General features: G+C 42.9%; 1 pseudogene; it reads left to right on the top strand.

Moving 5' to 3' along the window:
• The first annotated feature begins 70 nt into the window (after positions 1-70).
• On the top strand, positions 71-23,947 carry LOC117444229 (NACHT, LRR and PYD domains-containing protein 12-like; annotated as a pseudogene).
• The last annotated feature ends 1,776 nt before the right edge of the window (positions 23,948-25,723 follow it).

Raw genomic sequence — 25,723 nt, forward strand, 5'->3', positions numbered from 1 at the left:
GAGATTCAGAGATCCGGAGCAGGCCGACACCATCATCTCCCACATCAAGACCTCACGAAGCCTCCACATCATGTGCCACATCCCAGTCTTCTGCTGGATCTCTGCTTCAGTTCTGGAGGACATGTTGAAAACTGAGGGAGGAGAGCTGCCCAAGACCCTGACTGAGATGTACGTCCACTTCCTGGTGATTCAATCTAAAGTGAACGTCAAGTATGATGAAGGAGCTGAGACAGATCCACACAGGAGTCCAGAGTGCAGGATGAAGATGATGGAGTCTCTGGGAACACTGGCTTTTGAGCAGCTGCTGAAAGGCAACCTGATCTTCTATAAGTCCAACCTGACAGAGTGTGGCATCGATATCAGAGCAGCCTCAGTGTACTCAGGAGTGTTCACACAGGTCTTAGAGAGGTGAGAGGAACGTACAAGGACAAGGTGTTCTGCTTCGTCCATCTGAGCGTTCAGGAGTTTCTGGCCGCTCTTCATGTCATCTGACCTTCATCAAACTCTGGAGTCAACCTCATGGCCCCCTGGTGGTCTAAAGTCTTCAGACAAAAACCTAAACATGTTTACCAGAATGCTGTGGACCCAGGCCTTACAGAGTCCAAACGGACACCTGGACTTGTTCCTCCGCTTCCTCCTGGGTCTTTCACTGGAGACAATCAGAACCTTATTACACAACCTTCTGACCACCACAGACAGGAAGTGGCTCACAGACCATCCAGAAAACAGTGAAATACATCAAGAAAAAGATAAGAAAGAACCCGTCTCCGGAGAAAAGCATCAACCTGTTCCACTGTCTGAATGAAATGAATGATCGTTCTCTAGTGGAGGAGATCCAACGGTACCTGAGATCAGGAAGTCTCTCCACAGAGGAACTGTCTCCTGCTCAGTGGTCAGCTCTGGTCTTCATCTTACTGTCATCACAAGAAGATCTGGACGTGTTTGACCTGAAGAAATACTCTGCTTCAGAGGAGGCTCTTCTGAGGCTGCTGCCAGTGGTCAAAGCCTCCAACAAAGCTCTGTAAGTGAAACTACATTAACTAGGAACAGGTTTAGACATGATAATATAACTCTTTGTGTTCACTGCTGATCTTTCCCCAGGCTGAGTGACTGCAACCTGTCAGAGAGAAGCTGTGCAGCTCTGTCCTCAGTCCTCAGCTCCCAGTCCTCCAGTCTGAGAGAGCTGGACCTGAGTCACAACGACCTGCCGGATTCAGGAGTGAAGCTGCTGTCTGCTGGACTGGAGAGTCCGCACTGTGAACTGGAGACTCTCAGGTCAGAGTTCAGCCGATATGTGAACTGTCATTTCTATCGACTAATTTCCAGTTTGATCTAATTGGTTAATAATACATTTCGATTTTCATTCGGTTTGTTGTTTATTTTTGTTCTTCAAAACAATAAACCACAAAACCATGATAACAATCTGATTATATTTTAAGACAGAAGGCGTCACTTATCTACATCTCAAGGTATCTGACTGATTGACCAACAAAAACATGCACAGAAACAGATGTTATGATTTGACAAAAGAACTAGAAGAGATTGTATGATTGAAACCTTGCGCTCAATCACATTTATTATTAAAGGAATGTTGTTATGTATTAATTTATTTCAAGGGTAACTGGCTGCAAGCTGTCAGAGAGAAGCTGTGCAGCTCTGTCCTCAGTCCTCAGCTCCCAGTCCTCCAGTCTGAGAGAGCTGGACCTGAGTAACAACGACCTGCAGGACTCAGGAATGAAGCTGCTCTCTGCTGGACTGGAGAGTCCGCACTGTGAACTGGAGACTCTCAGGTCAGAGTTCAGATGATATGTTAACTGTCAGAGTGGTTTTGTTCAGCCATTTCTATCGACTCATTTACAGTTTTATCAAATTGGAATAATAATACATTTCAATTTTCTTTCGGTTTGTTGTTTATTTTTCTTCTTCAAAAAAATAAACCACAAAACCATGATAACAATCTGATTATATTTTAAGACAGAAGGCGTCACTTATCTACATCTCAATATATCTGACTGATTGACCAACTGTTAGAAAAATATCACTCGACACTAGTGTTGCACGGTGTACCGATACTTGAAAGGTACCGCGATACCCTGCCGTTAAAAACGGTACGATTCCTCCGTTTCATTAGTATCGGTACTTTAAGAATGACGGGGGAAAGTACTCCCGTGAAAAAGCGCCGTTTTAATAAGAGCCGTGTGTGTTCAGCGCTCTGCTTCCACTCCCTGCAGCCGTGACTGCAGTCCCGCTCCTCTCAAGCACGTTCTGTCCCCTCCCCTCTCTCGTGCACGCGGCCACGCGCTAGCTGCCAGAGCATGTGAGAAACGAGAAGCATAGCTGCAAGTGGGAGTGCAACTGCCGCTGCGCCTCGGCTTGTTGACAAAAAAGACGCCAGAAGTCTGTGAACGGGCCGTTCAGGTGTTCAGAGCAGAGCTCCCTGTCGGAGCGCAGAGCGTGATGTGCACTGAAAAGTTTTTCTGTCGCAATATTATCGTTGAGCAAACTTAACTAGCAAACTAGCATCACTATCTGCTAACGTTAGCTTTAGCCTTCGTTTTCTATTAGTTTTTTCCATAGGCTATAAATGGAGGTGGTATACGTATATATCTTGTACTTGAGTAAAAGTAGAAGTACCCAGGTCTTGTACTTGAGTTAAAGTACCAGAATGTAGGAACAATCCTGCAATCAAAATGATCCTCAAATAAAAGTACAAAAGTATTATCATCAAAATATAGTTAAAGTAGCGACAGTAAAAGTATAAGTACTCAGGTCTTGTACTAGAAGCACCAGAGTGTAAGAATACTCTGTTACAGTAAAAGTACTGCATTCAAAATGTTCCTCAAGTAAAAGTATTAAAGTAGCGACAGTAAAAGTAGTCATTGTGCAGATTGGTCCATTTCAGAATAATATATATGATATGTTTTATAATGATTGATCATGAAAGTGTTCTCAAAGCTGGTGGAGGTGCAGCTAGTCTGAAGTACTTTGTAGGCTGCAGGGTAGCTGGTGAAGGTGCAGCTAGTCTGAAGTACTTTGTAGGCTGCAGGGTAGCTGGTGAAGGTGCAGCTAGTCTGAAGTACTTTGTAGACTGCAGGGTAGCTGGTGGAGGTGCAGCTAGTCTGAAGTACTTTGTAGACTGCAGGGTAGCTGGTGGATTCACTCCAGGTGGAACTAAAGTCTGATTCAACACTTGGTTATATTTCACATCATTCATCCAGATCTGTAGAGTAACTAAAGGTATTAAATACATGTAGTGGAGGAAATGTACACCATGTACCTCTGAACTGTAGTGGATTAGAAGTACAAAGTAGCAAAAGAAATATTGAAATACTTAAATAAAGTACAATATCTCAAAATTGTACCCAAGTAGTACTTGAGTTTATGAACGTAGTTACTTTACACCAGTGGCTATAAAGATAGAAAGACTCAGCCTTGCACAGAGGCATGACAATAGATTTTCAAAATGCTCAACAGTGCTGCCAAAATGTTAAACTCACTGCTACACAATTAAAATAAATGCTTTTATATATATTTATATTAGATGTGACTCTTTGGCGTTTCTGTTCTTAGTAACTGCTGCTTTAGTTGTTCTGACTGCTAACATCCTGTTATTCCTAATTTTAAAGCCGATATTCCGTGGGGTCGGGGGGCTCGGATCCTTGTCACCTTTTTCATACCTGATGAGTTTGCATCCCTGATTATATTTAAGACTGTTTCCCTTTTTTTAAGAAAAGTATCGAAAAAGAATCGGAATCGCAATTCTTGACTTGGTATCGATATCGAAACCAAAATGTTGGTATCGTGACAACACTACTCGACACCAGGTTGAGAATCAATGATCAGGTTCTAATTTATTCTTGCAAGAAGGAGCAGAGTTAAATCACATACAAAGGCTTATATCGTCCAAAACACGGAGATAACAACAAAGTCGTAAATCGAGGTGGCGCTAATATCATCCACGGGTGTTGGAAAGGTGTCAGGATCATCTGCGACGTCTTCTGGAAAGAGTCACGTTCTTCCTTCACGCCTCACAGAAAAGAGATATTTAGGAGACAGCAAGTCTGTCTTCTCATAAATACCAACAACCTGAAATGCCCTGCCTCCTCCTATCACAAGAAGAGGCAGCTGCAAGGCCGTACACCGTTCAGAGTCACCCACAGTATCAGTGCATTAAAACAACCCAAAGAGTGGAGAAAACAGTATTTCTCCAACACCAACCCAAACATGCTCAGACAAACATGACAAAGAACTAGAAGAGATTGAATGATTGAAACTTTACGCTCAATCACATTTAATATTAAAGGAATGTTGTTATGTATTAATTTCTTTCAAGGGTAACTGGTTGCAACCTGTCAGAGAGAAGCTGTGCAGCTCTGTCCTCAGCCCTCAGCTCCCCGTCCTCTAGTCTGGGAGATCTGGACCTGAGTAACAACGACCTGCCGGACTCAGGAGTGAAGCTGCTGTCTGCTGGACTGGAGAGTCCGCACTGTGAACTGGAGACTCTCAGGTCAGAGTTCAGCTGATATGTTAACTGTCAGAGTGGTTTTGTTCAGCGCATTTCTTTCGACTAATTTCCAGTTTGTTGTTTATTTTTCTTTCTTTCAAATTCTCTTGGTAGATTGAGGTATTAATCTCAACAATATAGCTAAAATCAAGTATCAATTATTTCTCTGATTCATTAAGAGATGTTTCAGTAAAAAGGGTTTTCTCAAGGGGTCATGTATTCCACATTGCTCTGGAATTTCTACAGACAGCAAGGTGATATCCATTCAAGCTCTAATGATCCATATGCTAATAGACAGAGTTTCGTCTTGCCATCTTTCTTTTCATTATGCACTAAAGATTCTAACAGTTCTACTGCTAGAATCCTTTCAATTTAGATATTGCTTGTTACTAAGATTTAAATGCCCTCTTTTGCTCTATAAAATATCCGTTGGTACCATAGACTGTATATATAAATGGACGTAGTGTCCGTGACGTCACCCATAGGGTTCTGCAGAGTTGCCGTGAAGACCTTAGTGGGCGGAGTCGGCCACTAACGGCTCGACTGTGACGTCAGAGTCTAATCCCGCCTGCTCCAAATAAGGGCAAAGAGGCGGAGCCGAGGCGGGACCTGCTGCCGCCGAACTGGAAGTAAACAGAGCTAGCTCAGGCTAAGAAGCTAAGCTAACATGAAATACATGCATACCAAGTTACTGCCAACAGTGTCGTTCCCCTATATAACGTTACATTCATCAAATGAGACAATCTGCAAGAGAATTAGCTATATGTTGTTATTCTTAATGCTTGTCATTCACACGTTGAGAAAAGACGGACTCCACCGCCCGGACCTAACGGAGCCGCAGGGGGCTAGCTCCGGGACGCCGGCTGGAGCTAGCCCCTGCGGCTCCGTTAGCTCCGGCGGCCACCACTGGGATAATCGGGTCCCCTTTTAACATTTGCTCCCGTTTAGCATTACGGGCGTCATAGCCATGGACTATACAAGTCTGACCCAAGGCTGAATCATAAACTAAAATGTATATGTATGCATAAAGGGTTACGTCCTTAGCTGGCTAATAAGTAGCAAGCTAAGCTACCAAGCACACAAACACCTGCGAACGGGGTTAACATGTATAATATTATCATTTTAGACTTCTTGGAAGTTCTGTTAGTGCATTCAAGCGCACAGCACGACATTTTAATTGTCTGGTATTTGTAACAATATTCCCTAAAAGGCACAATCACCACGAACACGGCTAAAGCTGAAGGGTCAAGTACAGTACTATGACTAACGTTGTAGCCTCTATGGTTGTAGCCTAGCAGAGTGGACAAGTTGCTGTTAGCTGACAGTGAGGCATGTACGTGTCCATCAATGTGACCACGCCCTAATTTATGCAAACACTTTAAGACCTAATATAAATAAAAGGGTCGTGTTAGAAAACAATTCACTCACAGATCCATAATCATGAAGGTGGAATCTAACTATATCGATAATAATATTGATTGCATCCAGGGGTAGAAACATGTTTTTTTCTGCTGTGAAGTTGGGCATTTTAACATGGGGGTCTATGGAAACTGCTCCTTTCTGCAGCCAGTCCCTAGCGGCCCATGTATGAACTGCAGTGTGTGGCACTTCCGTGTTGGCTTCCCGGCTGTTCCCCAGAGTTTGCCGCTTGGTTGGTACACAACTCACCAAGACAAATTATAAATTATAAGATCTCACAAAAAGCCATCTTCTCCTGTGGAAGAAAGCACATAAACTGCCACGTGTGTGCGCAAAACATGTCATGTGATGTGAGACTGATCTCATCAACAGTGGATGGGTAGGCCGCAGTCATATTCCTATCTGATTCTAAACTCAGTTGGCTCGGGTGAACCGGTCCTCTCTTCTGGAGTGAAACTACGTTCCCAGAGATTGACGTCACTGTATCCAAACCTTCTGATTTAGTTTTAAGCTGACCCTTCTCTGGACTTCGCCCCTTTCTGGTCACCCATACACGATTTCTGAACTTAAACGGAAAAGGTGTGATAGTTAGATATGACCTGGGGCCTCATGTATAACGCCGTGCGTAGGATTCACGTGGGAAGGTTGCTTACGTAGAAAAATAGGTCCATACATTTTCCGCCACTTTCCGATTCACCAAACATTGCGCACCGGCGAGGAAAGTGCGTACAGCACTTCCTACGCCGGTTTCCCTTACTTTCACGTAACGCCCATATTTGCCTATAAATAGTCAAAGAAACGCCCATTCATTCATTCATTCTGATGTTGCCTTTAAACTGTGGGTTTCTTCTCTGGAAGTGTTTCCTTGTAAGATGTGAGGGTCTAAGGACAGAGGGTCTAAGGACAGAGGGTCTAAGGACAGAGGGTCTGAGGACAGAGGGTCTGAGGACAGAGGGTCTAAGGACAGAGGGTCTGAGGACAGAGGGTGTCGTATTGTCATACTCATATTCTGTACAAACTGTGAAGACCACTGAGACAAATGTAACATTTGTGATATTGGGCTATAAATAAACATTGATTGATTGATTAATTGATTGATTGATTGATTGATTGATTGATTGATTTATTGATTGATTGATTGATTGACAAGGGCTTCCCAGTTTGGCTAGGGGAATAAAAGCCTACTTTAGCTTCTTTAACAGACAGCAATATCCGATATAATATAACCCTCAGTCCGGTGCAATAGTATCAAATGTTAGGGGTGTAACGGTATCCGTATTCGTCCCGTACGGTCACGGTTCGGCACATGCAGTCACACGGCGAATACGCCTTTTTTTACGAGTGGGAAAAAAGTCTGTCACTCAGGGCAGTATTACACTATATATAATCCAGGGGGCGGTATTGCGCCTAAAAGCCAGCTGCCCGTAAATAGCAAATGAAGAACAAGAACAAAACACAACAAAACGAACACAATACATGAAGAAGAAAAGTTATCTATGGCGAGTTCACACAACACACAGGAGCTAGAAGACCCACCTGCTTCTTTTAAATCAGCTGTGCGGGAACATTTCGGGTTCCCTGTGGACTACAACAATGATGGGGTGGACTACAACAATGATGGGGTGCGAGTTGTGGATCGGACGAGGACGGTGTGTCGGCGTTGTTCGACAGCGGTGCGGTATGCTAGTGGTAACACGTCAAACATGCTCAGTCACATCCGAGTCAGTCTCAGTCCGCAGCGAGAGGGTTTTCTCGACGGCAGGTGACATAGTTACCGCCAACAGATCTGCCCTCACTGCTGACAACGTAGACTAACTCATCTTTCTGAAGAACAACTTGAAAATAGAGCAAAGCTTGAGTACCTTTATTCAGGCATAATAGCCTCACACACTCATAGTTAATTACACATGTTAGACATTGCTCCTAAAGGGACAGATTCTATTTTGTTTTATATTTATCATTGTATTTATTTTATATGTTGACATCAGGAGATGTTATACAGTTCTGTATCTCCTTTTATTGATTGTGATTGAAACACTTTCTTATTATTTATTTTAATATTATCAAGACATTCTTTTTAGTTGTTCAGCTTATTTAACCTTTTAGTTTGACATCAGCCATTATAGATAATATGGCCATCTGAGTGTGCGTGTTACTGTTTGTGGTTTGTTTTTAACTGTGTAATACAGTTAATGATTCCAAATGTTAGAGTTCCTTATTTTCATACCAAAACTTGCACTACTGTTACAAATAAATAACAGCGAAAAAAAATATGCATTTCGGACTTTTTTTTACTTTTCCTTGTTGTACCGAAACCGTACCGAACCGTGACCCCCAAACCGAGGTACGAACCGAACCGTGACTTCTGTGAACCGTTACACCCCTATCAAATGTAATTACTATATTTTAGGTTTAAATATATATTCTAGGATTTGGGTAGGTATTTTAACAAGACTTTCAGCCTGTATTTTGCTGATTGAGACTCGACCGTTGTCACTAGGCCGTTTTGGTTCTTGTAGCTTAACTCTGTAAAAGTACGACTTCCCACAGAGTCCCACAGTTGGGCGCCATGTAAGAGTCGGGAGGAGCTGATAATTTATTCCGGCAAATTACTCTGACCTACTAATTAACCTAACCGAAGTTATTGAGTCTATGTAAGTTTGCTGCTTGGCTCAGATCCACCAACGTCAGCAAGATCTCACCTCTATGAACTCCTGAAGAACCAGGTTCCTCACAGATTGACGGAGTTAATCATCCACACACATGTAAGAGGTCAGCTCCTCACAATGATCAGATTGAATTCCGACAGAACCCAAAGGGATTTCCTCATGGATCGAAGTTTTTAAAAACTTTCATCCAACCATTCACTCCACAGAGATTTAAGCAATAGTTACCAAGTTTGAGAGAACCTTACCGAGGCGAAAACACACTTCTCCAGGGAGAGGGCCTACCCGGAGAGAGTATACCAGGGGAACCCCCCCCCTCTCTAGTTTGCTCCCTCTCTGCCAGTGTCTTTATGCTCAAAGACAGGATAGAAAAACCTAAGACCCCTCCTCCATACCCATATTTGTGGAAACTGGGCATGGCCTCTGATGTACAGGACCGGACATGACCGGACATATTCTATGGCTATGTCATAAGACACACCTTCCCATGTTTGTGTAAAAAGGACATGACCCCTACTCTGCAGGACTTGCAAAATATTATTCTCGGCTATGACATAACCACCTTTTTGAGGCCTCAGTGTTTTTCTCCTTAAGTCAGGAGCCCCCCTCCCTGCTGTGAGGGGAGAGGGAAGAAACTGTCTCTCTCTTATCAGTGACACCCATAAACCATAATAGGTCTCACACTCAATTTAACAAACCACTTGTGTTTTGTTTATACTGTAAATATAGAAAATCATAAAATATGAAGCATTTTCATTGTGGGTTATTAGGGGTGTAACGGTTCACAAACATTTCGGTTCGGTACGTACCTCGGTTTTTTGGTCACGGTTCGGTTCGGTACGTTTTCGGTACAGCAGAATTTTTTTTCACAAAACAAAACATATATATATATATTTTTTTTTATTATTATTAAACTGTGAATAATGTATTCACTCAAATAAATGCAAAATATAATAAAATAAACATTAAGGTGCAGCATTTTACGGAGCCCCTAAAGGGACATGGAAAAAAAAAAAAAAGAGAGAGACAAAAAAAAATAAAGTCAGGATAACGGATTCGTTTCTCGTGCGCACGAGAAACGCATCCGTTATCCTGACTTTATTTTTTTGTGAGAAAGTTACCGATGCACCAAGGAGGAAGTGGAACACGAGACAACCATTTCATTGCAGACTTTTATGTTTACGTGGGGAAATGACAGTGCATACATTATTTGAGATATATTTTGAAGTCAGACTTAATTGTATGGACATTTCGGCCAGGGGTGTAGAGCTATTGGTTTAAGCACCGGATTGGCAAAAAACAGGAGAGTCTGTAAACCAGTCTGCTTTATTGATCTATGAATTATGTCCGTGACTCTCAGAGTACCTGCTGCCCCGCAGCTATCACTCTCACACACACACACACACACACACACACACACACACACACACACACACACACACACACACACACACACACACACACACACACACACACACACACACACACACACACACACACACACACACACACACACACCGCCGCCCACCCCGCCCGTTGACAGTTTACGTGGGCTGGGCTGGGTGCGAGTACCGGGCTGATTTTTAGTCCCAGTCCGCCCATAGCTGTTCAATGAAGGTAAACACAGTGTAGGCGGTGCGTAAAAGCTCTTTGAGCACTGGTGCTGCTCTTCTCTGAGTTACACCTCCCGCTGCCTCCTGGAGTGACCACACACCCCTGGCCGAAATGTCCTTAAAGTGAAGTCTAAGTACGATATCTCAAATAATGTATGCACTGTCATTTCCCCACGTAAACATAACAGTCTGCAATGACATGGTTGTCTCGTGTTCCACTTCCTCCTTGGTGCATCGGTAACTTTCTCAAAAAAAAATAAAGTCAGGATAACGGATTCGTTTCTCGTGCGCACGAGATACTAACCCGTTATCCTGACTTTTTTTTTTCTCCCTCTGTTCTTTTTTTTTTTTTTTCATGTCCCTTTAGGGGCTCCGTAGGATTTCGATGAACTGAAATAATCTGTATTTGAACTTTACTGTACGAGTACTCACAAAACATAAACTATTAGTTTTGGGTTTTTAATTATTATTAAACTGTGAATATTCACTCAAATAAATACGAAATATAATACATAAAACATTAAGGTGCAGCATTTCGATGAACTGAAATAATCTGTATTTGAACTTTACTGTACAAGTACTCACAAAACATAAACTATTAGTTTTGGGTTTTTAATTATTATTAAACTGTGAATATTCACTCAAATAAATACAAAATATAATAAAATAAACATTAAGGTGCAGCATTTCGATGAACTGAAATTATCTGTATTTGAACTGTACTGTACTAGCACCTAAGCAGCCAGCTTGACATTAGGACTTGCTTGTCATTGTATTTTCATGTTGTTTAAAGAAAGATGAACTTGTCCACATTGCTTGCCGAAAGGGCAGATCTGCTGGCACTAGCAATGTCTCCTGCTGTGGAGAAAACCCTCTCGCTAGGGACAGAGGTAGCAGATACAGCCAGGTAGCGCTTTGCTAACATGGCAACATAAGGATATTTGGCGTTTGTAATAGCTTTGGCTCGGTCTGAACTTTTTGCAAGTGGTGGAGGCTAAATGCTAGCGGGAGTTGGGTTTGCACTTCAGTCTTTTTTCTTTTGGTACCGGTTATATTCACGTTCGGGTGATGCCTTTTCAAGAGTGTGCAAGTTTGATGTATTGCCAGCCGCGTAACCAATTTTAGTTGAACAATGCCGACAAACAGCTTTGGTTTGGTCCACCTGTCTTTGTCCGTCATCCTTGTTCGTAACTGCGAAACCAAAATGTTCCCAAACCGGAGACTTCAATGATGCTGGAGGATTTTCGAGCTCAACTTTATCTGCGTTCGCCATTAATTTTCGACAGTTCCTCAAATTACTGACTAAATTTGAACGCATCCCTCTGACCAGCTCTCATAGCATGCCCTCTCATCCAATGAAATTACTTGCTCGCTCTATGACGCGATGAGCCCAATGTGAGGAAATTACTCTGAATGCTGCGACACAGCACCTGAGATTACTTCCAAGAAGTTGTTCACGTTCTCAATTTTTTACGTTCAACGTTATATTCGTTCGGTACACTTCGGTACACACGTGTACCGAACCGAAGGGCCCGTACCGAATAATTTCGGTACGGGTACGTGTACCGTTACACCCCTATGGGTTATACAAGAATATAATTGACTATATTTGATTATAACTAACTTTCGTTTTAATTATTCAACCTGATATGGAGATCTCAACATTTGACAAAAGAACTAGAAAAGATTGTATTTTCAAACTTTGCGCTCAATCACATTTAATATTAAAGGAATGTTGTTATGTATTAATTTCTTTCAAGGTTAACTGGCTGCAAGCTGTCAGAGAGAAGCTGTGCAGCTCTGTCCTCAGTCCTCAGCTCCCAGTCCTCTTGTCTGAGAGAGCTGGACCTGAGTAACAACGACCTGCCGGATTCAGGAGTGAAGCTGCTGTCTGCTGGACTGGAGAGTCCACTCTGTGAACTGGAGACTCTCAGGTCAGAGTTCAGCCGATATGTTAACTGTCGGAGTGGTTTTGTTCAGCCATTTCTATCGACTCATTTACAGTTTGTTGTTTATTTTTCTTCTTCAAAACAATAAACCACAAAACCTTGATAACAATCTGATTATATTTTAAGACAGAAGGCGTCACTTATCTACATCTCAATGTATCTGACTGATTGACAAACACAAACATGCACAGAGAAACAGATGGTATCATTTGACAAAATAACTAGAAAAGATTGTATGTTGAAACTTTGCACTCAACAGGCGCGGTTCTAGGGGGGGCAGGGGGGGGGGCCACTGCCCCCTAACACTGATTTTGGACCCCCCTGTGGCCCCCCCCTAAAAATGAAAAAAAAGTTTATGATTAAACGATTTCTTGGCTGACGGAATAGGCGGAAGTAATGATATTTGTCATTCTAGTCGGACCCACTAGAGCAGGGGTCTCCAACACGTCGATCACGAGCTACCGGTATCTCGCAAGCCCTCAATAGCCCCCACCTTACAAATATGTTTTTTTGTTTTTTAACGCAAGCCGTCATCGCCACGGAGGAGCACACAGCCTCTGTGAACGAGCGAGACAGAGAGAGAGAGCTGGAGAGAGCACACCTTTATCTATTTAATGTGTTGTAAAAAATAAAGAAATCATTCCAATGTGTAATATAGGACAGTAAAAAAAAAAACAGTTTGAAAGGTGAGTGATTAGTAAAATATGCATAAATAAAAAGAAAGAATACTAACTAGGTAACATAAGATAAGAATAAACTAGTTTAAATGATTTGTTATTGGTTGTGATCATATTCTAAAGATGTTTGGATTATTGAAAAGCATACAGCTCCCTTCCGTCTGAGTGCTGAGAGCTGCTTCCATACGTTCAGGTTGTGCTCAAAGTGCTCCAGATTGATGCTTTCACTTCAAACATTTAAACAAATATCTTCGCGGGGCTGCATGCCCCCGGACCCCCCTAGAGGAGGTTAGGTCCACCCCCAAAATAAAGCAGGTTAAAATAATTTAATTGCATACATTTTCTTTTAGTAAACACTGAAAACGGGTCCCACAGACCCACACAGCACACAAAGGTAAGCGCATAATAACGTGTAACAAATACCAATAACTGTATTGCATTGTTTTCTTATGCGCAATTACTTCATACTGTCTTTGTCTTTTTCATCCTGCATTTATTGTGCCCCCGTCAGAAAATAACTGGCCCCAGCCTGGCCCCCCGAGTCAAATTGGTCTAGAACCGCCACTGGCGCTCAATCACATTTATTATTAACCTGTTTAGCCCGAAGGCCTCCGCCCGCGTGGCTGCATGTTTTTTTTCCACAAAACTGTGTCTTAGAGCTTCTTAACATTTGAAAACCTATTAATCTGTCATACCCACTTAACGGGAAAAAACTCAGCTAACTGACGATACAAACCATTTTTACCGAAACAAAACACAAGTCTCACAAATAGTCTAAATGAGCCCTGAGTGAAAAAATGCTAACACACTTAGCACAGAACTCACGGTAAAATACCTTTATTACTTATCGGATCTGCAAAAACAAGATATCGATTAGCAAGCGGAGATTCCACAGATTGCAGAAATATAAGTATTATCACTGAGCGATCAAAACTCGTGACAGGGGAAGCAAACCCAGACATCACACCACATAGCTTTACGGAGCAAACACGGGACATTGTCTTACCTTAGCTGTTATCGATCCAAAGTTGTGTTCAGTGGCATTGAAACGAGAAAAACAGGGCTGAAGGTTAATCCAATGTGTCTGTGTCACTTTGAAATGATTACTGACAATCCATCATCATATTTATGTCAAAAACTGAGTTTTCATATATAGCTGCTATGATAGCTATGACAGCTTCTGGTTCCTGGGCATTCTGGCTGAGCAGCACTCATTCACCAATGGGTAATGTTTTTATGGATTTTAGGAAGTTCCCCTTGATCCTATTGGCTCTAACGGTTAAAACGAGGTGTCAATCATCAAAATCGACCGAAGGGGGCCAGAGATATGGAAAATGCACCCTAATAACCCCGGAAGTATTTTTCTTTTGCTAAACCTCTCTAAAAAGGTAAAATGTCTCTTGTTTTGCATCAATCTTGATACAGGGCACTTTCATATGTTATAGTTTGGATTCCTAAAGCTTTTAGTCTCCGATCATTCAAGGGTGGTTTTCACTATAAGTAATGTTTTTTTTTTGGACTGACACTATAATCTACATTTTTTTACTGTGTTCAATCTGAATTTACTTTAAAATAAAAATATTCTATATTGATTCTGAATTTTCTACATCCAACTCACAGTTTTATCATTGCTTTGAGAACAAAGATTATTAATTTATCCCTTTTAGAAGATATGGTCATTTGTTCTGGGAATGTCATTTTCGAGCCTGAGGACGAAAAACAGGCTCAGGGCTGAACAGGTTAAAGGAATGTTGTTATGAATTGTGTTATGTATTAATTTCTTTCAAGGTTAACTGGCTGCAAGCTGTCAGAGAGAAGCTGTGCAGCTCTGTCCTCAGTCCTCAGCTCCCAGTCCTCCAGTCTGAGAGAGCTGGACTTGAGTAACAACGACCTGCCGGATTCAGGAGTGAAGCTGCTCTCTGCTGGACTGGAGAGTCCGCACTGTGAACTGGAGACTCTCAGGTCAGAGTTCAGCTGATATGTTAACTGTCAGAGTGGTTTTGTTCAGCCATTTATTTCGACTTATTTCCAGTTTGATCAAATTAGAATAATAATACATTTCAATTTTCCTTTGGCTTGTTGTTTATTTTTGTTCTTCAAAACAATAAACCACAAAACCATGATAACAATCTGATTATATTTTAAGACAGAAGGCGTCACTTATCTACATCTCAATGTATCTGACTGATTGACCAACCCAAACATGCACAGACAAACAGATGGTATCATTTGACAAAGGAACTAGAAGAGATTGTATGATTGAAACCTTGCGCTCAATCACATTTAATATTAAAGGAATTTTGTTATGTATTCATTTCTTTCAAGGGTAACTGGCTGCAACCTGTCAGAGAGAAGCTGTGCAGCTCTGTCCTCAGCCCTCAGCTCCCAGTCCTCTAGTCTGAAAGAGCTGGACCTGAGTAACAACGACCTGCAGGACTCAGGAGTGAAGCTGCTGTCTGCTGGACTGGAGAGTCCGCACTGTGAACTGGAGACTCTCAGGTCAGAGTTCAGCTTTTTATTGTCAAGCAGTTCAATTACTTTCATCCTATGTTGCAAATGTATTATCTTTTCAATTTACACACGGCATCTATTGCACATCTGTCCGTCCTGGGAGAGGGATCCCTCCCTGAGGTTTCTCCCATTTTTCCCTTTAAACTGTGGGTTTTCTTCGGAAGTTTTTCCTTGTACGATGTGAGGGTCTAAGGACAGAGGGTCTGAGGACAGAGGGTCTGAGGACAGAGGGTCTAAGGACAGAGGGTGTCGTATTGTCATACTGATATTCTGTACACACTGTGAAGACCACTGAGACAAATGTAACATTTGTGATATTGGGCTATATAAATAAACATTGATTGATTGATTGATCCAGCTTTTGGTTCATGTTGATGAAGATGGTCCACCTCTGTATGATTTTCCTGCTGACGTGACTTTTTAAAGCACTGAGTTGACTGTATTCCCTGGTTCCAGTCTGTCAGGCTGTCTGGTCTCAGAGGGAGGCTGTGGTTCTCTGGCTTCAGCTCTGAGCTCCAACCCCTCCCATCTGAGAGAGCTGGACCTGAGCTACAATCATCCAGGAGACTCAGGAGAGAAGCGGCTGTCTGCTGGACTGGACGATCCACTCTGGAGACTGGACACTCTCAGGTATGGACACACAGACTGTCTTCCATCATGAAGGACGTCTAATTTCCCTTGATTATGTTCACAGCAGTGAGTTAACCTCGAAGTCTTATTACATGGAAACAGCCATTCAGTCCAAACATCAGAACCACTGGTTTCCTTGTTCTCGGGAGGAAAATGATGGTCAGTTTCTTCTTCTTCTTCTTCTTATCGGAACTTATCGAGAGCAGATTAATGCTAAACGAGGAATATATCGCGGATCACTGTGTCTGGCGTTCCTCCGTTCATCCCGAATGAGGCGCTGGAACGGGAAATTAAGTGTTTCGGTAAGTTTGCCAGTAATCTCCGCACTGTTGCTCTGGGGTGTAAGGATGAAAAGTTAAAACATGTCCAATCTCTGCGGAGACAGGTTTTCATGTTTCTGAATCGTCCCACTCAGACACTGGATGTGTCTTTCCGGGTGAGGCACGAAGAGGGTTTTTATATGCTTTATGCGAGCTCAGGGAACGTAAAGTGTTTTGAATGCGGGGAGTCGGGTCAGAAACGTGTTGCATATCCACAGAGACGGCACGCCGCTCTGCCGGGTGCGGCTGAGACCGGGGCGGCCGAGCCCGGGGCCCGCTGGGGCAGCCGAGCCACCGGCCACCGGGGCAGCCGATCCCGGGGTTTCCCCGACGTCGGCGGTGCCTGCTACAGGACAACGATTTGGACGCGATGAGCAGTGCTAGTGGAGCATGCGCACGCGCGTGAGCTGCGAGCACCAGAGCCTCGCAGCGGCAAAACTGAGGCTCTGTGGTAAACTGTGGTAACATGAAGAGCCGTTTGGGAGCCAAAACAGCCGGCGCTTTAAGAGAGCTGAGCCAAATGATCTGGCTCACTAATGTAAAAAGACAGTATCTATAAGGGACGGCTCAAGTAAAAATTCAAGCACCCCCCCACCACCCCAGCAGGAAACGGGTTGTATGGTCCAAGGAGGAAAGAGTGATAGAACCGGGGTAAAGCAAAGAAAGTGTCCGACAATAGTGACTTGTGAGGCGGCCAGAGAGTCTGTCATCTCTCGGTCCTATCCTCCAGGCAACGCGGTGGCCAGAACTGGGTGAAACAGACCAAAAAGTTAAAAAATGACTTTAAATTCATCCATGAAAAAATGCAGGAAAATGAAAAAATGTGTCTAATGTGAAAATAGTGCCTCATAATGCGGGTAGAGTCCCCTGTCAACTCCCCTCACATTCCTCCAGAGTCACAATTTGCCAGAGTCAACTTTTGTGAGGACCAGGGAAAAGGGGTGAAAATGAGTAAAAAAAGTGTCCCAAAATAGTGCCTCAAATGTGGGTAGAGTCCCCTGTCAACTCCCCTCACATTCCTCCAGAGTCACAATTTGTCAGAGTAATTTTGTTGACAACCAGGCAAAAGGGGTGAAAATGTAAAAATGTATCCGAAAATAGTCCCTCATAATGATGGTAGAGTCCACTCAAACTCCCCTTACAAACTCCACAGGCACATTTTCAAAGTTAAAGTTCTGTTAGAACCAGGCTGGGGGGTCTTCAGGCACAAAATCTATCCGAGCCAAAGTGCACATGGAGTGGATACATTCCTCCAGCCGGTTTTTTTCTGAGTGCACCCAAAAACCGGGTTTCCGATTTCGTGCAGATGGTAGTCTGAAAAGTATGAATGAATATTTTTGAGAAACGTTGTTTCCCCTACTCCGTTGTAAGTTGCGACGGAGAAGTGGAAAAGTGTCCGGGGCTTTGGTCCAAAGCGCCGAAGGGTTGAGATTTCCAGAGCCCCTCCAGAGCACTTTTTTAAAACTTCATTTTTGATTATTTTAAGATGATATTAACCGTTTTCTTCACTTTTTTCTTATTTCCACGGGTGGGGGCACATGGCAGGCCGCCTATGAGCACCCAAATTCGGCCTGGAACCTCCAGGATTTGTGGGCTAAGCTCCATAAACTTACAAAATCACCCAGAAATTTCACTTTTCTAGCCCAATAATACAAAAACATTTAAATAGTAAAAAGTACAATTGTGCTCCGCATTACCCGGAATTTGATTTATATAGCCCCATGATAGTGATTACAAATTATTTTCATGGAAAAACTCTCACATCATGATATACTCTGTGTGATACTCTCACATCTTGATATACTCTGTGTGATACTCTCACATCACATCATGATATACTCTGTGTGATACTCTCACATCACATCATGATATACTCTGTGTGATACTCTCACATCACATCATGATATACTATGTGTGATACTCTCACATCTTGATATACTCTGTGTGATACTCTCACATCATGATATACTCTGTGTGATACTCTCACATCACATCATGATATAGCTGAATGTGTTATTGGCTGAGTGGAAGCTGCTTGTAGCTCCAGAGACCAAGTCAGTGTGTTGCTGAACTAATGATGATGACAAAATGATTTGAATCAAATTGTTAGCGCTCAAATGCATTGCAATGACTTTGTTGAAAACTAGAAAGTGAAATGTTAAACTGGAAGAGTAGGAAAAATAGTGAAGAAGCTTAATATTTAAAAGAAAAGGTTTAAAAAAGGTATAACAACATGTGTAGCCTCAATGTCCTGAAATAGCTGAATACGTTAATAGTTGAATGGTTTGTAGCTGAAAGCAGGCTGAAGGAGTTACATATCAGATGTAAGTAGTAGTGAATGAATGTGTGTGTAAGCCCAGAGATCAAAGGTTACCATGGTGACAACGTTATCAAACACATGTGTACGTGAGCCCAGAGATCAAAGGTTTCCATGGAGATGTGCAGTGAAAGGAGAGCCTTTCCATTGTTCTGAATGAGAAATAAACCTCTTGCATTTCTAACTTTTCTTGAAAAAATAATACAAACCTCCAGTAGGTGAGCGTGTCTGCTCTGATTAGATGATGTCGATCTGCCCAGCAACACCATGGTTACCAACTGCAGCACTGAGTCCCATTAATCTGTTAAGCCCGAGAGACCCCGGTACCGGGACCCTCCCGCAACATCTTGCAGGAAACAGTGTCTGAGGGCATGTTCATTTAATAAACTATGAATGTTTTATATCCACGTAATGGGAAGAACTCATCTAACACAATGCTAACGCTGAGCCTCTGAATTAGCAACGAGCGAAAGATGCTAACAGATGACTGCACCGAAATGCACTCACAAAACCTTATTATTTATCCTTTCTGCACATCCAACACATCGATTCACATCGATAAATGCACGTTTTATTCAGTCGGATAATATCCACATGTCTACCCTACTTTTATCAGTAGAATCGATGGAAGATAGATAGCGTCACTGCACCACTCTCACCGCCGTTAGAAAGTAGCAAGCAACTGAAGCAAGTGCAATTATGGAGGGTGGAGATTTGGAGTATTTACTCAAACATAATTGTACTAAACTTCCGCTACAGCAGCAACAACAACAAATACAATCTGATGACAGGCCGATGCCCAAACGTAAAAAGACAGTATCTATAAGGGACGGCTCAAGTCAAAATTCAAGCACCCCCCCACCACCCCTGCAGGAAACGGGTTGTATGGTCCAAGGAGGAAAGAGTGATAGAACCGGGGTAAAGCAAAGAAAGTGTCCGACAATAGTGACTTGTGAGGCGGCCAGAGAGTCTGTCATCTCTCGGTCCTATCCTCCAGGCAACGCGGTGGCCAGAACTGGGTGAAACAGACCAAAAAGTTAAAAAATGACTTTAAATTCATCCATGAAAAAATGCAGGAAAATGAAAAAATGTGTCCGAAAATAGAGCCTCATAATGCGGGTAGAGTCCCCTGTCAACTCCCCTCACATTCCTCCAGAGTCAAAATTTGCCAGAGTCAACTTTCGTGAGGACCAGGGAAAAGGGGTGAAAATGAGTAAAAAAGTGTCCCAAAATAGTGCCTCAAATGCGGGTAGAGTCCCCTGTCAACTCCCCTCACATTCCTCCAGAGTCACAATTTGTCAGAGTAAGTTTGTTGACAACCAGGAAAAAGGGGTGAAAATGTAAAAATGTATCCGAAAATAGTCCCTCATAATGATGGTAGAGTCCACTCAAACTCCCCTTACAAACTCCACAGGCACATTTTCAAAGTTAAAGTTCTGTTAGAACCAGGCTGGGGGGTCTTCAGGCACAAAATCTATCCGAGCCAAAGTGCACATGGAGCGGATACATTCCTCCAGCCGGTTTTTTTCTGAGTGCACCCAAAAACCGGGTTTCCGAGTTCGTGCAGATGGTAGTTTGAAAAGTATGAATGAATATTTTTGAGAAACGTTGTTTCCCCTACTCCGTTGTAAGTTGCGACGGAGAAGTGGAAAAGTGTCCGGGGCTTTGGTCCAAAGCGCCGAAGGGTTGAGATTTCCAGAGCCCCTTCCCCGTGGGCACTTTTTTAAAACTTCATTTTTGATTATTTTAAGATTATATTAACCGTTTTCTTCACTTTTTTTTTCTTTCCACGGGTGGGGGCGCATGGCAGGCCGCCTATGAGCACCCAAATTCGGCCTGGAACCTCCAGGATTTGTGGGCTAAGCTCCATAAACTGACAAAATCACCCAGAAATTTCACTTTTCTAGCCCAATAATACAAATACATTTAAATAGTAAAAGGTACAATTGTGCTCCGCATTACCCGGAATTTGATTTATATAGCCCCATGATAGTGATTACAAATTATTTTCATGGGAAAACTCTCACATGATATACTCTGTGTGATACTCTCACATCGTGATATACTCTGAGTGATACTCTCACATCGTGATATACTCTGAGTGATACTCTCACATCGTGATATACTCTGAGTGATACTCTCACATCGTGATATACTCTGAGTGATACTCTCACATCACATCGTGATATACTCTGTGTGATACTCTCACATCACATCATGATATACTATGTGTGATACTCTCACATCATGATATACTCTGTGTGATACTCTCACATCACATCATGATATAGCTGAATGTGTTATTGGCTGAGTGGAAGCTGCTTGTAGCTCCAGAGACCAAGTCAGTGTGTTGCTGAACTAATGATGATGACAAAATGATTTGAATCAAATTGTTAGCGCTCAAATGCTTTGCAATGACTTTGTTGAAAACTAGAAAGTGAAATGTTAAACTGGAAGAGTAGGAAAAATAGTGAAGAAGCTTAATATTTAAAAGAAAAGGTTTAAAAAAGGTATAACAACATGTGTAGCCTCAATGTCCTGAAATAGCTGAATACGTTAATAGTTGAATGGTTTGTAGCTGAAAGCAGGCTGAAGGAGTTACATATCAGATGTAAGTAGTAGTGAATGAATGTGTGTGTAAGCCCAGAGATCAAAGGTTACCATGGTGACAACGTTATCAAACACATGTGTACGTGAGCCCAGAGATCAAAGGTTTCCATGGAGATGTGCAGTGAAAGGAGAGCCTTTCCATTGTTCTGAATGAGAAATAAACCTCTTGCATTTCTAACTTTTCTTGAAAAAATAATACAAACCTCCAGTAGGTGAGCGTGTCTGCTCTGATTAGATGATGTCGATCTGCCCAGCAACACCATGGTTACCAACTGCAGCACTGAGTCCCATTAACCTGTTAAGCCCGAGAGACCCCGGTACCGGGACCCTCCCGCAACATCTTGCAGGAAACAGTGTCTGAGGGCATGTTCATTTAATAAACTATGAATGTTTTATATCCACGTAACGGGAAGAACTCATCTAACACAATGCTAATGCTGAGCCTCTGAATTAGCAACGAGCGAAAGATGCTAACAGATGACTGCACCGAAATTCACTCACAAAACCTTATTATTTATCCTTTCTGCACATCCAACCCATCGATTCACATCGATAAATGCACGTTTTATTCAGTCGGATAATATCCACATGTCTACCCTACTTTTATCAGTAGAATCGATAGAAGATAGATAGCGTCACTGCACCACTCTCACCGCCGTTAGAAAGTAGCAAGCAACTGAAGCAAGTGCAATTATGGAGGGTGGAGATTTGGAGTATTTACTCAAACATAATTGTACTAAACTTCCGCTACAGCAGCAACAAAAATACAATCTGATGACAGGCCGATGCCCAAACTGGAGCTGTGTACAGCGAGGAACAAAGGAGCGAATCGAGCGTAAAACGTTAAAGGTCTCCTGATGTAGTGAATGAATGCTTATTAGAGTTTGGGCTGGCGAGTGCGTGCGGACCTGTCGGTTAGATAGCAGGCGTGTGTAAGTCCTGCATCTGATACAAATGTGTGTGAAATGATACCGGGTGCTGTAATCACTCGTCTGGTTACGTTATCACATTGACCACCACACCCCGACCCCAAAGAAAGGACGTATTATTGGCTTCCCCTCATTCTTTCCCCACGCCATGCTACTGGAAGTAAGGGGGATCAATAAGCATCTGCTCCCTCCTGCTCCCTTCGGACACATAGGATTTATTAGTATTATGATGAACATTGATAAATACTTTATTCGAACAATACGGTGTTCTGTTTTTCACATGTGTGTTTCTTCCTCCAGGCTGGACCACGGTGGAGAGCAGAGGTTGAAACCAGGTGTGAGGAAGTGTAAGTGTGGATCAGTCAGCTTCAGTGGCGGTTCTAGACCAATTTGACTGGGGGGGGGCAGGTGTCACGATTCTTGTGTTCTGTCACGTTTTTAGTTTTGTACGTCTTGTGATGGGTTTATTTTGCTGTTCGGTTCTCCCCGTCATGTTTTCCTGCTGGGTATCGTCTGGTCCCTCTCCCTGTGTTCCCTCCCTGTCGTTAGTTTCCCTGGTGCGTCTAATTGTCTGATTGTTTCTCCTCTCGTGATTACCCCTCCCTGTATTTAGTCTTGTCTCGTCCTGCGTTCAGCGTTGGTTCGTCTTCTGTTGGCGACTGAGTTCACCGGGGAGTGTTCTGTTCGTCCAAATTATATTATTATCCTTGAAATAAAGGTATTATCAGGGTTATCTGCATCTGGGTCCTGCTTGCTTCACTCAACCTTAACACCAGGCTGGGGCCAGTTATTTTCTGAGGGGGGCCCAATATATGCAGGACGAAAAAGACAGACAGTATGAAGTAATTGCGCATAAGAAAACAATGCAATAGTTATTGCTATTTGTTTCACTACACATTATTATGCGCTTACCTCTGTGTGCTGTGTGGGTCTGTGGGACCCGTTTCAGTGTCTACTAAAAGAAAATGCATGCAATTAAATTATTTTAACCTGCTTTATTTGGGGGTGGACCTAACCTTCTCTAGGGGGGTCCGGGGGCATGCAGCCCCTGCCCCCCCCCTAGAACCGCCCCTGGTCATCTTCTCTCTGGAGACACAGATGATGGAGGTGGTATTCATTCATTAGAATATGACTGATCTTGAAGCTTTATAGAAAGGACCACTAACAGAGAGTAAAGCCTTCAGGTGGGTCTGATGATAAACTGCTGTCTGTGTCTCTCATCAGATTCCTGTGAACTCACCCTGGACTCAAACACAGTATTCAGAAACCTCAAACTGTCTGAGGACAACAGGACGGTGACATATGTGAGGGACGAGAAGCAGCCATACCCTGATCATCCAGAGAGGTTTGAGTCCTGGCCTCAGCTGATGTGCAGAGAAGCTCTGACTGGTCTCTGCTACTGGGAGGTGGAGTGGAGCGGAAGGATTGTTATAGCCGTGACTTACAGAGGAATCAGCCGGAGAGGAGGCGGTGGGGACTGTTTGTTTGGAGGCAATGATCAGTCCTGGAGTCTGATCTGCTCTGATGATGGTAGTTACTATGTCAGGCACAATAAGATAAGAACAGACATATCCTCCTCCTCCTCCTCCTCCTCCTCCTCCTCTGGTAGAGTAGCAGTGTATCTGGATCATCCTGCTGGCTCTCTCTCCTTCTACAGAGTCTCCTCTGACACACTGACCCACCTCCACACCTTCAGAGCCACATTCACTGAGCCTCTCTACGCTGCCTTTGGGGTCGTGCTCTGGTCATATGACTCCTCACTGTCTCTGGCTGCGTCTCAGGTCGGTTAAATGGAATCCTTGCGTCCCTCACTTGCGTCGTTTCCCTGCGACTAGTCCCTCCCACCAGGGAAGCAAGGAGAGAGGAAAGGAAACCACGAGAAGCAGGGGAATGAGTTTTAAGAGCAATGGGACGTCCTTTCCTCCGGAGCGTCACGTGAAGCGACGTCCGTTTGTGATGACGCTGCACAGCTGATCGTCTGACAGCAGCTCTGTCCCCGTTATTTCCACACCAGTGGCGGAGCTAGGACATGTTCAGTGGGGTGGCCAGGATGGAACCAGTGATCATTTTGGGGTGGCATTGAAATCACTATTATATGAACATAAAACTACATCTCACTTTAAAATAAGGGGCTATTTAAGGCACCTACAACACACCTCTCCATTATTTGGGATTAAGTGGTGGAATAGATCAAATAATATTCAGTATATCTAACTATTTTTTTCGTATTCCCGCAGGCAAAGTATCAACGAAGCTACATTATACAAATGTAGTGCAATATACAGACTGTTTAGCTTCTGACCAGCAGCCCTATGAGCTCATTCTCTCAGTGTGTCATCAGGAACACAGACACATCATTTAAATAAGAGTTTTTAAATTCAATGATAGGTTAAGAATAAACCTCTTAAAGTAAATAACAATAATCAATAGCCCTTAACCCTGTAAGGCCCCCGGTTGTAATTTTACAACATTACTGGAAGCTATCCTAAAAAAGTCAGTAAATGTTTTGTTTTTTTAAAAGACTACATTTACAAAGTCAAGAGGTCCTTCTGTTCAGCCTCACGATGCTACTGGGTAGTCAATGTGTTATAGGTCCTGACCTCTGGAGCATACACAGCAGGGATTCTGGGCCCCATGGAAATACATCACGGCCCCACCACCAGGCCCAGGCCACGCCAACCAAGCACACTTACTGTAACCACACCTCCAGAACCCGACCCACTCATTGATGCTTTAAATAACTCTACCTGTACAGGCTTGCATCTATCTTCTAGTCCAATACTAATATTTACTGACACTGAGCTATGAAAATATAACACTTATGGGGGGACAGGGCTGCTGAGCCTAGAGATGGATCTGTTGGTCCTGGCACCAGGGGGAGGGACAACTGATTTAGTGAATAGCTGCTAAAAATGTACCTGCATTTACTAAATGTCAGCTAAAAGAGCCGTAAAATTAAAAACCTGTGTAGATATTAACAGCACTTAATGTCAGCTTAGTAAAAAAAACATAATTATTATTTACAATGGATGGACTACGCGTAGCTAACAGACACATTTGCACCACTCATAGACCACACCCACCTTTTCTTTGAGAAACTGGGAGACATGCTGTCGCCCTTTAGTCCCTCTCTCTTGTCTTTCTCTCCTTTCTTTTCTCTTCTGAAAGCCTGACTTTGTGAGTCGTTGAGACATCGCACACACGTAGTACTAGCATCCCAGCTCCTAACATGCTCTCACTCTGCTAGAAAGGGCCGTTTGGAGGCGGGACCAAACCATTACATGTAAATAGAGGGGGGTGTTCGAGGTTTTGGATAATTAACTTTTGGAAGAAAATAAGTTCAATGAATTGTAAGTTTAGTGAGTACATCATCGATATAACGTCCTATTAATGTTAATTCTTGATGAATGATGAAAGGTTACTTAAACATTGTTTTCTTAATGTTCTAAAATAGTTTGGTACACGTTACAACAAGAACGCGTTACAACAAGAACGCGTTACAACAAATGCAGGGTATTGTATGATTGTGAATCTGTGAAATGTTTTAAAAGAAACCTCCTTATTAGAGGAGGGAGAAG

The sequence above is a fragment of the Pseudochaenichthys georgianus genome, unplaced genomic scaffold (genome assembly GCF_902827115.2).
Source record: "Pseudochaenichthys georgianus unplaced genomic scaffold, fPseGeo1.2 scaffold_759_arrow_ctg1, whole genome shotgun sequence".
NCBI lineage: Eukaryota > Metazoa > Chordata > Actinopteri > Perciformes > Channichthyidae > Pseudochaenichthys > Pseudochaenichthys georgianus.